Genomic DNA, 12,320 nt, shown 5'->3' on the forward strand with positions numbered 1-12,320 from the left:
GCCTACTGGACTCCTAAAAATGCGGGCTGGAAAGAGCCAACGACTTACACAAGTTTCGGCAGTGCCCCCTTCTCGACGGCTTCTGGAATGATGTGGGTAAGACTCTGGATGGGGTATTAGGAAGACATCTAAATGTAAGTATTGACTTAATTATTTTTGGGGTAAGGAGTTCAAATGCATTAGACAAACTTTCTACTGCTCAGGAAAATCTCCTTTTCTTACTAATACTGCTAGCAAGGAGAGAAATATGTATAAAATGGGTAAGCTCTGCCCCTCCAACTCAAAGTGAATGGTTAACTTCTATATTAAGAATATATAAGCTTGATAAAAGAAAGGCCCCTAGAAAAAAATTTAAGTTCTGGGATATTTGGGAAAACTACCAGCAAGGTGCATTCTAATCCTTGGAGGTAATCTAGAAATGATATTGTCCTAGTGATTGGCTTGACAAACGTTTACAAAAGTCCAATGATTATGTGTAAGCAATGGAAAGGCAGGAGAAGACCTGCATGAGTAGCCATAATGGCTAGCTCCACCCCCCGTATTCAATACTTCTACAAAGTAATGGAAATAAGGGGACCCTTCTCTCTCCTAATGACGCTCCAGGGGAACTGTCCAGTTATAAACAACCTATCTTAGGACAGTGAAGTTTAAGAATCAAAGAGAGATTGGGGGCCCCGACAACTCCTTACTTTTAATATTGCACTTATGAGGATAAAAAAAAAAAAAAAAAAAGACCTGGTCACAGACCAAACTGACTTGTACTGAACAGGCCCTGAATACCCCTTAGAACCACCACAGCTTCTGTGGTGGCCAGGGCCCTCCTGGGAATTTTTTCCAGAATGGGTTTTCCTAAGGGGGTCTTAACTGACAGAGGTACCAACTTCATGTCAAGTTACATTACTGCTATGTGAAAGGAGAGTGGAGTGAACTACAAGTTCACCACACCCTATCACCAACAATGCCATGGGTTAATTGAGAGATTCAACAAAACCCTCAAGGGCATGATCATGGGCCTCCCAGAAAAGCTTAGGTGAAAATGGGATGTCCTGTTGCCCTGCCTTCTCTTTGCCTACAGAGAGGTCTCACAGAATGGGGTTGACTACAGCCCTTTTCTTTTGAACTTCTGTTTGGGCATCCAGTTAGGGTTCTCCTGTGTTTAGTGAAGAAGGGATGGTAGTTTCCTCTCAAACCACTTAAGCAAGACATTGTGGACTATGTACTTTGTCTCCGCTCTAGGATTGCTGTGTACATGAAGAAGGGCAGCAAAAACCTTGAGGCAAGTCAAGAATTGCAAAAAGCTTGGCATGGCCAAAAGGCTGTACTGACTGTTTAATAAGCCTGGGCGGTGAACTCTGCTCCGTTCGCGGAATTTGCGAAGTTTTCCACATTCCACGCTACACGGAGCTTAGCAAAGTTCTGAAAAACTCTGCTCTGTTCGTTAATGTCAAGTTGGCGGGCGTGAGTGAGGAAAATCCACCTCACGGCAAGATTTTTCCTCGTTTGCGATCGTCAACATCAAGTTGGCGAGCGTGGAAAATAAACCTCCCTGCGAGGTTTCTCAACTCAGGGGGGTCAGGGTTCTCATTGTGAGTGGTTGCGTATGCTCGCGACCTCTCTCGTTGAGAAAGTGCCCATTCGCGTTGAGAAAGCTGCCCCTCGAGTAAAAATCTACTCGAGCGGCAGAAAGGAAAGCAGCACCCACTTGCACTGTGCATAATGCTGTTCGCGATGATTGCACAGTACGGACAAGCATCTGGCACTGAAAATCACTGCAAACAGTGTTTTTTTATCGCACACTGCACACTGCCGCTTGCGGAGCTCCACGTAGCGCGGCAGAGGTTTTTTTTTCAGTTTCGCGTAGCGCAACTCCACGAACTCTGCCCAGGGTTACTGGTTATCAACAAGGACAGTAAGTATGGGTGTTGGAGCCTGTGGCCCCAGAAGCCCTCCAAGACAAGTGGAGTGGACCTCATACTATACTTGAACAAAAGGGAGAGGTCACCAACTTGGAGGACCTTGGAACTCCCAGGAGCCCCCATCGGGTGCTCCATGTAAACAGGCTCAAACCCTATGTAGACAGGGCAGACATGGGCTTGCTCATGGCTACTGATGAGGGACAGGAGGAGAGAGTGACCTCCTCACACAGAACCCTGATGATGGCTCAGTTGATGGTGTAGTTTTGGCATGCAGCCTCAATGAGCAACAGCAGATTGATTGCAGGAAGGTCCTCAATCACTACAGGCATATGTTTTCTTTGACTCCCTACCCATGAAGTGGACATAGGTGAGAGCATACCTGTTAAAAATAAGATTTACAGGTAGCCTGACCATGTCAGAGATTGCATGAGGACTAAGGTCGAAAAGTTGCTGGAATTGGGAGTGATTGAAGCCTCAGGTAGCCCTTTGGCTAGTAGATTGTTCCTGGTACCTAACCCTCATACCCAGGGTGGTAAGAGAGAAATGAGGTTTAGTTTGGACTACAGGGGGCTCAATGCGGTCAATAGGACTGATGCTCACCCTATGCCTAGGGCAGATGAACTCATTGACACTTTGGCCTCAGCCAAGTTCTAGAGCACATTTGAACTCACTGCGGGATATTGCTAAATCAGTTTAGCTGAGCATGCCAACCCCAAAACAGCATTTTCAACCCCTAGAGGGCATTATCAATTTATTGGGATGCCCTTTGGTTCGAAAAATGCACCTGCCACATTTCAAAGGCTGGTGAATAAAGTCCTTACAGGCCTGGAAGCCTATAGTGCAGCATATCTTGATGATATAGCTGTCTTTAGCTCCACCTGGGAGGATCACCTGGTCCAAATAAAGAATGTTTTGGATGCTCTACAGAAAGCAGGTCTCACTATCAAGGCCACCAAGTGCCAGATAGGGTAGAGTAGGGTTCTGTACCTGGGCCACCTTGTGGGTGGAGGCCAGGTTCAGTCATTGCAGAGCAAAATCTAGAACATCATGGACTGGGTTGCTACCACTACCCAGACTCAGGTCAGAGCTTTTGTAGGCCTGACTAGGTACTACAGAAGATTTGTAAAAGGAGATGGGTTTATAGTGAGTCCCTTGAAGGACCTTACATCAAAGAGAAAGCCTAAGAAAGTTCTGCGGACAGTTAGCTGTCAGAAGGCATTTGATGACCTCAAGCAGGCCATGTGCACTGCTCCCATTCTGCAAAGTCCTGACTATCCCAAACAGTTCATTGTCCAAACAGATGCATCTGAGTTGGGGGTAGGGGCTGTGTTGTCACAACTTAATGCAGAGGGTCAGGATCAATCAGTAGCTTTTATTAGCAGAAGGTTGAGCCCCAGAGAGAAACGTTGGTCAGCCATTCAGAGGGAAGCCTTTGCTGTGGTTTGGGCTCTGAAGAAGCTTCTTGTTTCGCACTCACTTCATTGTTCAGACAGACCATAAACCCCTCTTATGGCTAAAACAGATGAAGGGTGAAACCCCCAAACGTTTGGGGTGGTCCATTTCCCAACAGGGGATGGACTATACAGTGGAACATAGACCTTGGAGTAACCAGGTCTATTCCTAGGCCCCAAACTCTGGCACTCCCTGCCCCTTGAGATCAGAGCCTGCTCAAATCTCATGAGCTTCCGTAAACTGCTAAAAACATGGCTATTTAAACAGGCATACTAGTGACATCTTAGCCTAACCCTTCAGAGAAGCGCCAAGAAACCAACTGGTGTACGTGCGCTATACAAGTACATTTTAACCTAACATAACATAACATAACCATGCCAATGCAGATGGACTCTCCAGATATTTCCACTTAGAACATGAAGACTCAATTGGGCAAGGTTGTTCTCATCTCCTTACGTTTGGGGGTTGTGTAGGAAAGTAGGATCTGATTCTTATGGTTACCCCCACTTTTTGCTTGATGTTACACTGTTTTTGACTAGTCTGACTGGGATTGTGCTAATCAGGAATCCCAGTCTATCTGCTTACTCCTTAAAATGTTATGCATGCACTTAGGTACACTCCGGATTGGATACTGGGGCACCCTTGTCAGTCTCTGTATATGGTACCCATATACCCAGGGCATAGGTACCCCAAGTCCTCTCATGGGCCGAAGCATGTATTATGCCACCCATGAGAGGCCATGCAAAATTGAACTACAGGCCTGCCATTGCAGCCTGTATAAGATGGTGCATGCACCACTTACTTTAGATACAGGTTTACTATATCTATAGGTCACTACTCTTAAAACCTACCAGCCACTCTTCTAGCAGGCCTTAACAATCCTGAAGGCAGGGTGCTGGCTTTTATGTGAGAGGGTGCCCCTGCATTAGCAGGGCCCCTCTGCAGCCTTCGGAGATATTCTCCCGGGTTGTCGGTGACATAGCCAGACAAATAGGTAGAGGTGCATTATATGCTTGCGTAAAATGCTATCTCGAAAACGGCTGCAACAAAACATATCGTGTTTGGTAACAAACACCTTGGAATCATACCTCCACACCGGTAACCAGTGTGAGAGGTATGATTCCACCCTTCTGAAGCAAGCTTCGTGGGGTCACCAGCCTTCTTGACCCGGGCGGCACAAAATGGCTGCTGCTGACCAGAGATACATTTCTGCCCTCCTGCTGCTGAGCCAAGCTCGAGCAGGGGAAGGCAGGACAATAGGCATCCTGTCACATGGAGGCGTGACCACCTCCCAGACAGGATTTGGTGTATTGGGGCTGGGTGGGTGCACTTCCAAAGTGCCTGAAAGTCTGCATCAGGGGCACAGTTGGTGTCCCTGTGCATAGTTTAGTTCAAACCAGTCTTGGGAGCCATTGGCTCCTGCTCTGGCACGAAACTGGACAAAGGACAGGGGAGTATCCTCCCCACTGTCCTGACCCTCCCGTAGGAGGGTCCCCAGAATCTGTCCATCCCTCTCCCATGTGTACAAAAGGGCTTACCTGGCTGTAGGACCCTAGATTCGACATAGACAAGATTCTGATCAGGAAACCACTGACCTTTGACCCTCTGGACACTATGGACTTCGCTGGACTTCAACTGGGCCCAACTTCATCTCCCTCTCCGTCCTAAGCATTGTCTGTGACCGTGCACCATACAGGCTCTGTGCAGGACCTGTGGAGCATCAAGGACAACTGAAGTATCTCCCTTGAGGTGAAGGAGTCAATCCCCGACATTCGCAGGCACCATAATGCAACTGACTAATCTGCTGATCCTGAGCTCCTGCAAGCTCTGAAGTCTCCAGCAACACAGGGGGTGGGTTCTTGCACTCCTTGAGGTTGAGCTGGCCTCTTACTGAGATTGAGGCCAATATCCCTTGTGGGGACTGCATAACCTGAACCCCTCAGCACTGTGTACTTTTGCAATTGCATATGCTTGTTGGTGTTCCCCAACTGAGTGGTTTGAGCTATTGATAGCCCCAACTTCTGAGCACATTTCTTACAAAGGACTTTGGCCTCATCATACTCTGTGCCCAGCGAGCTGTTACTTTGTGAAACTGCTAGAGATCCCCTTGTGACTCATATGCCTCCAGCTTGTGGGTCCATTTGAGAGACAACACTGATTTCTTTGGGCTCCCCTGGTTGCTCCAGGCCTGCCCTCACTCCCCTTGCTGTGGTGAGTCTCCTGGTGCTTGCTGGGCCAGACCGTGACCTTCCTTGACCTTCTTCATGGGTTGCGCTGCCAAGGCTTGTTGGTGCTACTGCCGGACACCAACCCCTCAGCACTCGACATCCTTTGAGGGAGAGTTGGTATCCAGCTCCTGGTCATTCTAGATGTATCCTGGTCCCCGTGGCTGCAGAGTCAAGGTCTCCCTCTTTGCACTTGAGGCAACCGACATCGGTGGGCATTCGTCTACCAAGCCCCTGGTCACTCCTGAGTGACCCAGACTCTGTCCCCTCTTCTTTCAGGTTCCTTCCTTCAAGAATCTACCAGTGGGTTCCACTGGACACTTTTCTTTTTTCCAGCAGTGGCATTTCTTTGAAGACTCCGATTGAGAACAACAGCGGTTTCCTATACCATTTCAACCCTATTCACCCGGCTTCCCTGGGATAGGTAACTCTGCTGGTACTATGGTATCCATGGGTGGGGTAGCTCTCCAACCTTCTATATTCTAAAGGGTTTCTTCGTAATCCACTGGGAATAAGTCCCTAAACACTAAAACTGCAACCATGACTCTCCCATTAAATTGTACGTAGCACACGGTCGTGTTCCCACAGTGCACCCATCCTCCGTGGGGTCCCTACTTACTCACCTTGGGTGCATTCATGGGGTCCCAGCGATTCTACAACCTCTAGATGCTGTCTTAACTAGAGTTGTGGTTCTTATATCACTATTTTAGTATATGGTTTGGTCTCCCCCGGAGTCACTGTGTATTAGTGCTACCTACGTTTGTTTCTGTGCTACAGTATTGTGTGCCATGTAGCAGATACTGTTAGGTATTTAAGGTGTGTTGTAATAATAAAAACATATTTTTATAACTACTATGTGGCTCTCCTTTCGTTTAACCAATACAATAAGGTTGCATTCTGGTAAAAAAAGCAGCTTTACATTCTTTCAAGACTAAGCCTGAAGGCTGCTCTCCACAGCAACCATTTGGATAGTTTTCTAAGGTTATCTTAGACCTCTAAAATCACCATAAGGGTTGTTTGGACTGGTGCAAGGTGCCCACTTTAATTAGGGGACATCATATAACAGGCCAACTTCTCACTGCTACATTTAGAGAGCATGGAGTAGCTAACTTGCGAAACGAAAGGGTTTACTCACCAGTGCACCGGAACCTTAGTAAAAAAGCCCTGTGGAGCCTAAAACTTGATTTAAAAGTCGCACTTCCGCTGTAACAGGGAGGATTGGTTAAGACCCCTGACTGGACACTGATACCATTGCAGCACGCCCCGGGCTCCGATTGCTATGGAGGCAGAAACCTGAAGCCAGTTCACTATCACTACCTCAACTGTGTGAGATTGGCAGAGGGCTGCAGGGCTACTATTGTTTTGAGCACGGGGTACTCCAGCCCTTACTATCATGCAGAAATTGCCTACTCGGTTTGTCTGGTTTCTCCGGGAGGGCTGTCCGGACCTGCTGCCATGCTGAATGGCCCCAGGCTTGGTTATCTGTAAAGAAGGGTGCCAACTTGTGTCTGTCCTTGCTGGGGGCCATTGGGGGTATCCATTTTGTCCCCTGCCTCTCATTAGTGAAATCGGAGAAGGGGAGTTCCCTGGTCTCTCGGCTCGCCTAGGCATAGAAACTGAAATGGGGCTGCTCCACCCTCTACACTTGGCAGCCATCTTGAAGCGGTCATGGTCAATGCACCACGAGGAAAGAGACTAAACCAGCCACAATTGAAGATCAAATCCACCAAAGTAAAGCATCCCAGTTTGAGACTAGCAGATGCGCCAGGGGACTGCAAAAGAACTCGGAGAGTGACACCCCACAGAAAAAGCCTGCAAGAGGTGGCATTGAGCCTCCTAGAAACAACTAGTCCAGTGGAGGCAGCCAATAGATGCGTAATATATATACTTTATATTGAATTTTTAAACCCAAAAACTTGCCTATCTACTAAATTGCTCTCTTGAAGCTGCGATGTAGTCACCCCACACAGTGATGCCTCCTGAAAGGGCTGTACCTGCCTAAAATGACGGCCGCAACAAACACTCCTGCGTCTCTCCTGACCTTATCTCCCTCTCCTGACCTTATCTCCCTCCTCCTACCCCTTACCCCTCCCCGCTCTACTCTTCTCCACTTTCCTGCTATTGACATTTGCCCTCACCTATCCTGGCCCTTAGTCCCCACCCTGTTTATCTGTGAACTTTCCCTCGTCAATTGAGATCTAGCTATTTTGTCTGATGCCCGATGGAGCTACCTGGTTTAGCTATAGGGTAGACAGGTCGGGGATTCCCTCCTTGGATGTCACCTACCCAGTCGGTCTTTAGACAGACTTCCTTTCGTCTCTCCTGTCGTCTCTTCCTGCATCCTCCCTCTATTTATGTCTCTCTATCTCTCCTCTCTCAATGTGTAGAGAATGAACTATTTTGTCTGATGCCCAATGGAGCTACCTGGTTTAGCTATAGGGGAGACAGGTTGGGGATTCCCTCCTTGGACGTCACCTACCCAGTCGGTCTTTAGACAGACTTCCTTTTGTCTCTCCTGTCGTCTCTTCCCGCATCCTCCCTCTATTTATGTCTCTCCTCTCACAATGTATTGAGACTAAACTATTTTATCTGATGCCCGATGGAGCTACCTGGTTTAGCTATAGGGGAGATGGGCCGTGGATTCCCTCCTTGGTCGTCACCTACCCAGTCGGTCTTTAGACAGACTTCCTTTCGTCTCTCCTTGTTGTCTCTTCCCTTAATCTCCCTTTCTCACCTCCCCTGCCCCCTCCGCTACTTTTCTCTCTCCTTTCTCTGCTCTCCTAATGTAGTGCCTTTTTTTTATATATTGTGTAATTGTTGATGTTTTTCTGTTACATTGTTGATTCTCATGTAAAGCGTTCTGATACCTTCGGGTCTAGCCGGCGCTATATAAAACTCTTTAAATAAATAAATAAATAGATGTTCTTGGGAATCAGCCCATTGCATACTGTTCACTGTGGAGAAGCTGTGGTTGTCATACTTTAACCTGAAGAGTGGTCTCTCGAAAGGAACACAAACATCTGCTGAGCTCAGCTCTTCTTTTCTATGTATCAGTTTTGGCTTGGCTTTCAGCTGAGCAATGGATGCTGCAGCAGTAGGGAAGTCTTGCAGGACCACTTGCAATAACCCAGGGTGAAGACCTCTCTGAGTCAGTGGTCAAAACATGGCGTTTTAGAAGGTTGACAACTGACTTCTGACAAGCTGCCATCCTCTCAAGACTGGACTATGCCAGCTCTCTCCTACTTGGAGCAAACGTGGCAGAAAAAGCTAGACTCCAGCGAGTTCAGAACGCCGCCGCCAGGGCTCTGGTAGGTCTCCCTCGCCACACCTCTGTGGCTGGCGTCCTGATTAAACTCCACTGGCTCCCCATGGAGAAAAGGATTCACTTTAAAACATTATGCTTTGCTTTCAAAATCCTAAAAATGGCTTCTCCCCCCATGCTCTGCCCACTCTTGTCAACCTACGTCCCCCGTCGCACCCTACGCTCTGAAGGACAAAACCTAGCAATGGTACCCCGCATCAAACTAGCCAGGATGGGTGGCCGCTCCTTCCAATACTTAGCCGCCAAACTCTGGAATGGCCTCCCATACCAGATCCAAGGGATACAAGATCTGTTGACCTTCAGGAAAGCAATCAAAACACACCTCTTCTGTCAACAATAACCTTCCTTCTTTCCCTCCCGGACCCTATCCTCGGCCCTCTTTCATACAGTAAGCGCCGGGACGCCCCTTCGCTGGGGCAGCCGCGCGCTATACAAGCACATATAACATAACATAACATAACATTTTACCCTACATTGGGATACTTTCCATTTAGTCCAAGACATATCAGATATGAACTAGCATGATGAAAATATATCAGATTGCACTTCAGAGAACTTGTAGCAGATGCTTATTGCCTTAGATGTTAACAAAGTCTTTGTTTGGATGATTTGACTGTTTTAGGAGTTACACAAAAGATAATGACATGTGGCATGTGGGCCAAAGCACACAGGTTAATTTAAAATGCTCAAAATGAAGACTGGCTTCGGGAACTTTATGACAGGATACTTTGGGGAATGTTACTAAGACATGGCAAAGATGTGCAAAGAACAGCTAAGAATGTATATGAAAGAGAGTGCAAGATACAAGGTTTTGGCTATGAAGATGTTTGAGGCAATAACCAAAAAAAAGACAATGTCAATAATTATGACCAACACAGGCAGAAGATTCCACAAAGACAACTGTACCACTTGCACCACCTCCTCCTGCAGTGGTTTCTTCCCTGTCTGCAGTGGCTCCTGCCCCACCTGCACAGCCACCCACCCAACATGCCCCACGTACACTGCCACTTGCCCCACTTGCACTGCCCCCTCCACACTGCCACCTGTACAACCAGCCAGAACCCATTCACCGTCACAAAGAATTTCACAACCAGCACAGCATAGGCAGAGTAGTGGGAGAAGTTCCCCATAGTAAGTGTGTTCACTTATTGCTTACACCATGATGCACTAATACAAATATGTGCCCTTTTTACACCTCAAACCTGCGTCCAGTGTATTGATGTTTGTGTTTGTTTTTTCTTCTCAGCCCGCATACCTTTTCATAAGTTTTCAACTTTGTCAATTTTAAAAGGTAAGCGATTTTATAAAAGAATAGACAAATGGTAAGCACTTGGCAAACAGTTTCCCTTTTTTTTCAAACGGCATTGCATTGCATTGCAACAACCATTATCATCAAATCGTAAAAGAAAGAGGCTTTTGTTTTTTAAAGTTTTTCGTTATTTATTATTTCCAAAACAGATATAATAAAGCAAACAAAAGACTGTCCTTTGGAACAGGAGAAAGGAAAAAATACAATCTTGATCCAGAACTGGGAAACTAACTTGGAGAGGGTTGGACAAAATAAAAGAACAAGTGAGGAATCATCAAGGGAACCAGTCTCTATGCAAAGGGAATAAAAAAATGTCTGCAGTCCAATTAGAGTTAAAGTGAAACGTAAATCTGACCCCTCAAGAGTCTAAATCCAGGGCTTGGCTTTGGGGTAAAATCACTGGCTATCATCATTCTCTGTTTTTATTATGATATCATTATCCTCCTCTGATGTAGACGTTATAGTGCTGTCTATGACAGGACCAGACTCCTCACAGGAAAAAAGAACATGAGAGGCAGCAGGGGAAATAGTAAAGACAGATGAACTGGCATACTGGACAACAGGAGGTGGGGTGGGTTGGAGAGGCAGAAGAGACAGAAAGGCTGCAGTCAATGTGTGGATGGTGCTAGACAAAGTATCCAGCTTCCTACAGAGCATCCCTTGATGCATTCCGGCCTCTTCCATTAAGTGTTGGCTGTCCCAACAGACCACTTCCATGGCTGCTAAAACTTCCAAATGCCCCATTCCGAATTCTATAAATATCTCCAATTTCATCATGCCTTTTCCCCATATCTCACACAACAAGATACAAATCCCGTTTTTAGCCCTATTGAGGCCAAAGTGTTCATGGGTGAGATGGGCTCACACAAAATCACAGCTCTGTATTGCACCCTGGTCATTCATAGCCATGATACTCCTTATAGGGAGGCTTGGCAGAGTGACTTGGGTCCCCTTAATGAAGATGACTGGGTGGAGGCCTTAGAATCCCTAAGTCGTGTGGCCATAGCAGCACGTCTTCGACTCAAACAATTCAAATACCTCCATAGGGCATACTTTACCCAGTATCGGCTTTGGCGCACTTAGATGATCGCTTCTCCCTCTTGCCTCTGCTGCAACTCAGCCGAGGGCACTTTCCTCCACACGGTCTGGGAATGCACAGCCCTGTCATGTGTGGGGTTCTGACCTGCCTTTCTGAGGTCCTGGGGTAGGACATCCCACATTCGCCACCATTAACTATGCTTCATTTCACTGACGAAATCGGATTGGAACTGATATAGACGGCATCGGCTATTCTTAGGACTTACCCTTGCTAAGCACGACGTTGCCAGGGCATGGAAGACAATCTCCCCGCCATCAGTTGGGGCCTGGAAGCGAGGCCTTGACTTCTTTATGGGGCTAGAAATTCCAATCTTTTAGGCACGCAGCTGCCCTGAAAATATGGAAGCGGTGGGCCGATTATTGAGGTCCTTTCCTTGAACCAGTTCCTCCTGCGCGGAGCAGTGAATATCTGCCTTGTTGATTTCATGTTGGATACATGAGTTTGGCAGGAAAATTGCAATCCTCATTGCTCTATAAAAGATTGCAGATAGTACAATAAATACGATCAACTATTAATCATGAACAATATCCCATTAATGCAAATTTAATGCCTAGTGTTTTTTGTGCTTCCTTTGTTATCTTTTGTTGCTATGCAGAATTGGGTGATTTCTCTTGTTCATTTACTTGTTCATTCACAGTGACGGCTCACCGAGGGAGTGCTGCGGGGTGGTGGGGTGGGGCAGGGGAGGGGCAGCGTGGGGGTTAGTGGAGTCCGACATACGACAGACAGGAGTAAGGTAAGTAATTAAATAATTAAAACAATTTACCTTGCGCGCGCTGCATCGCTAACTCGGCAATGCAGCGCGTGCAAGGTAAATTGTTTTTATTGATTTAATTACTTACCTTACTCCTGTCCGTCATATGTCGGACTCCACTACCCCCCCTGCCCTTCCCCGCACCGTCTCACCACCCGCAGCACTCCCTCAGCGAGCCGCCACTGTTCATTCAGGTACTATTATGAAAGTGTTATTCTTTTTAGACAGAAGTATACATCTTAA

Source organism: Lissotriton helveticus, chromosome 2_1 (genome assembly GCF_964261635.1).
Source record: "Lissotriton helveticus chromosome 2_1, aLisHel1.1, whole genome shotgun sequence".
Classification (NCBI taxonomy): Eukaryota; Metazoa; Chordata; class Amphibia; order Caudata; family Salamandridae; genus Lissotriton; species Lissotriton helveticus.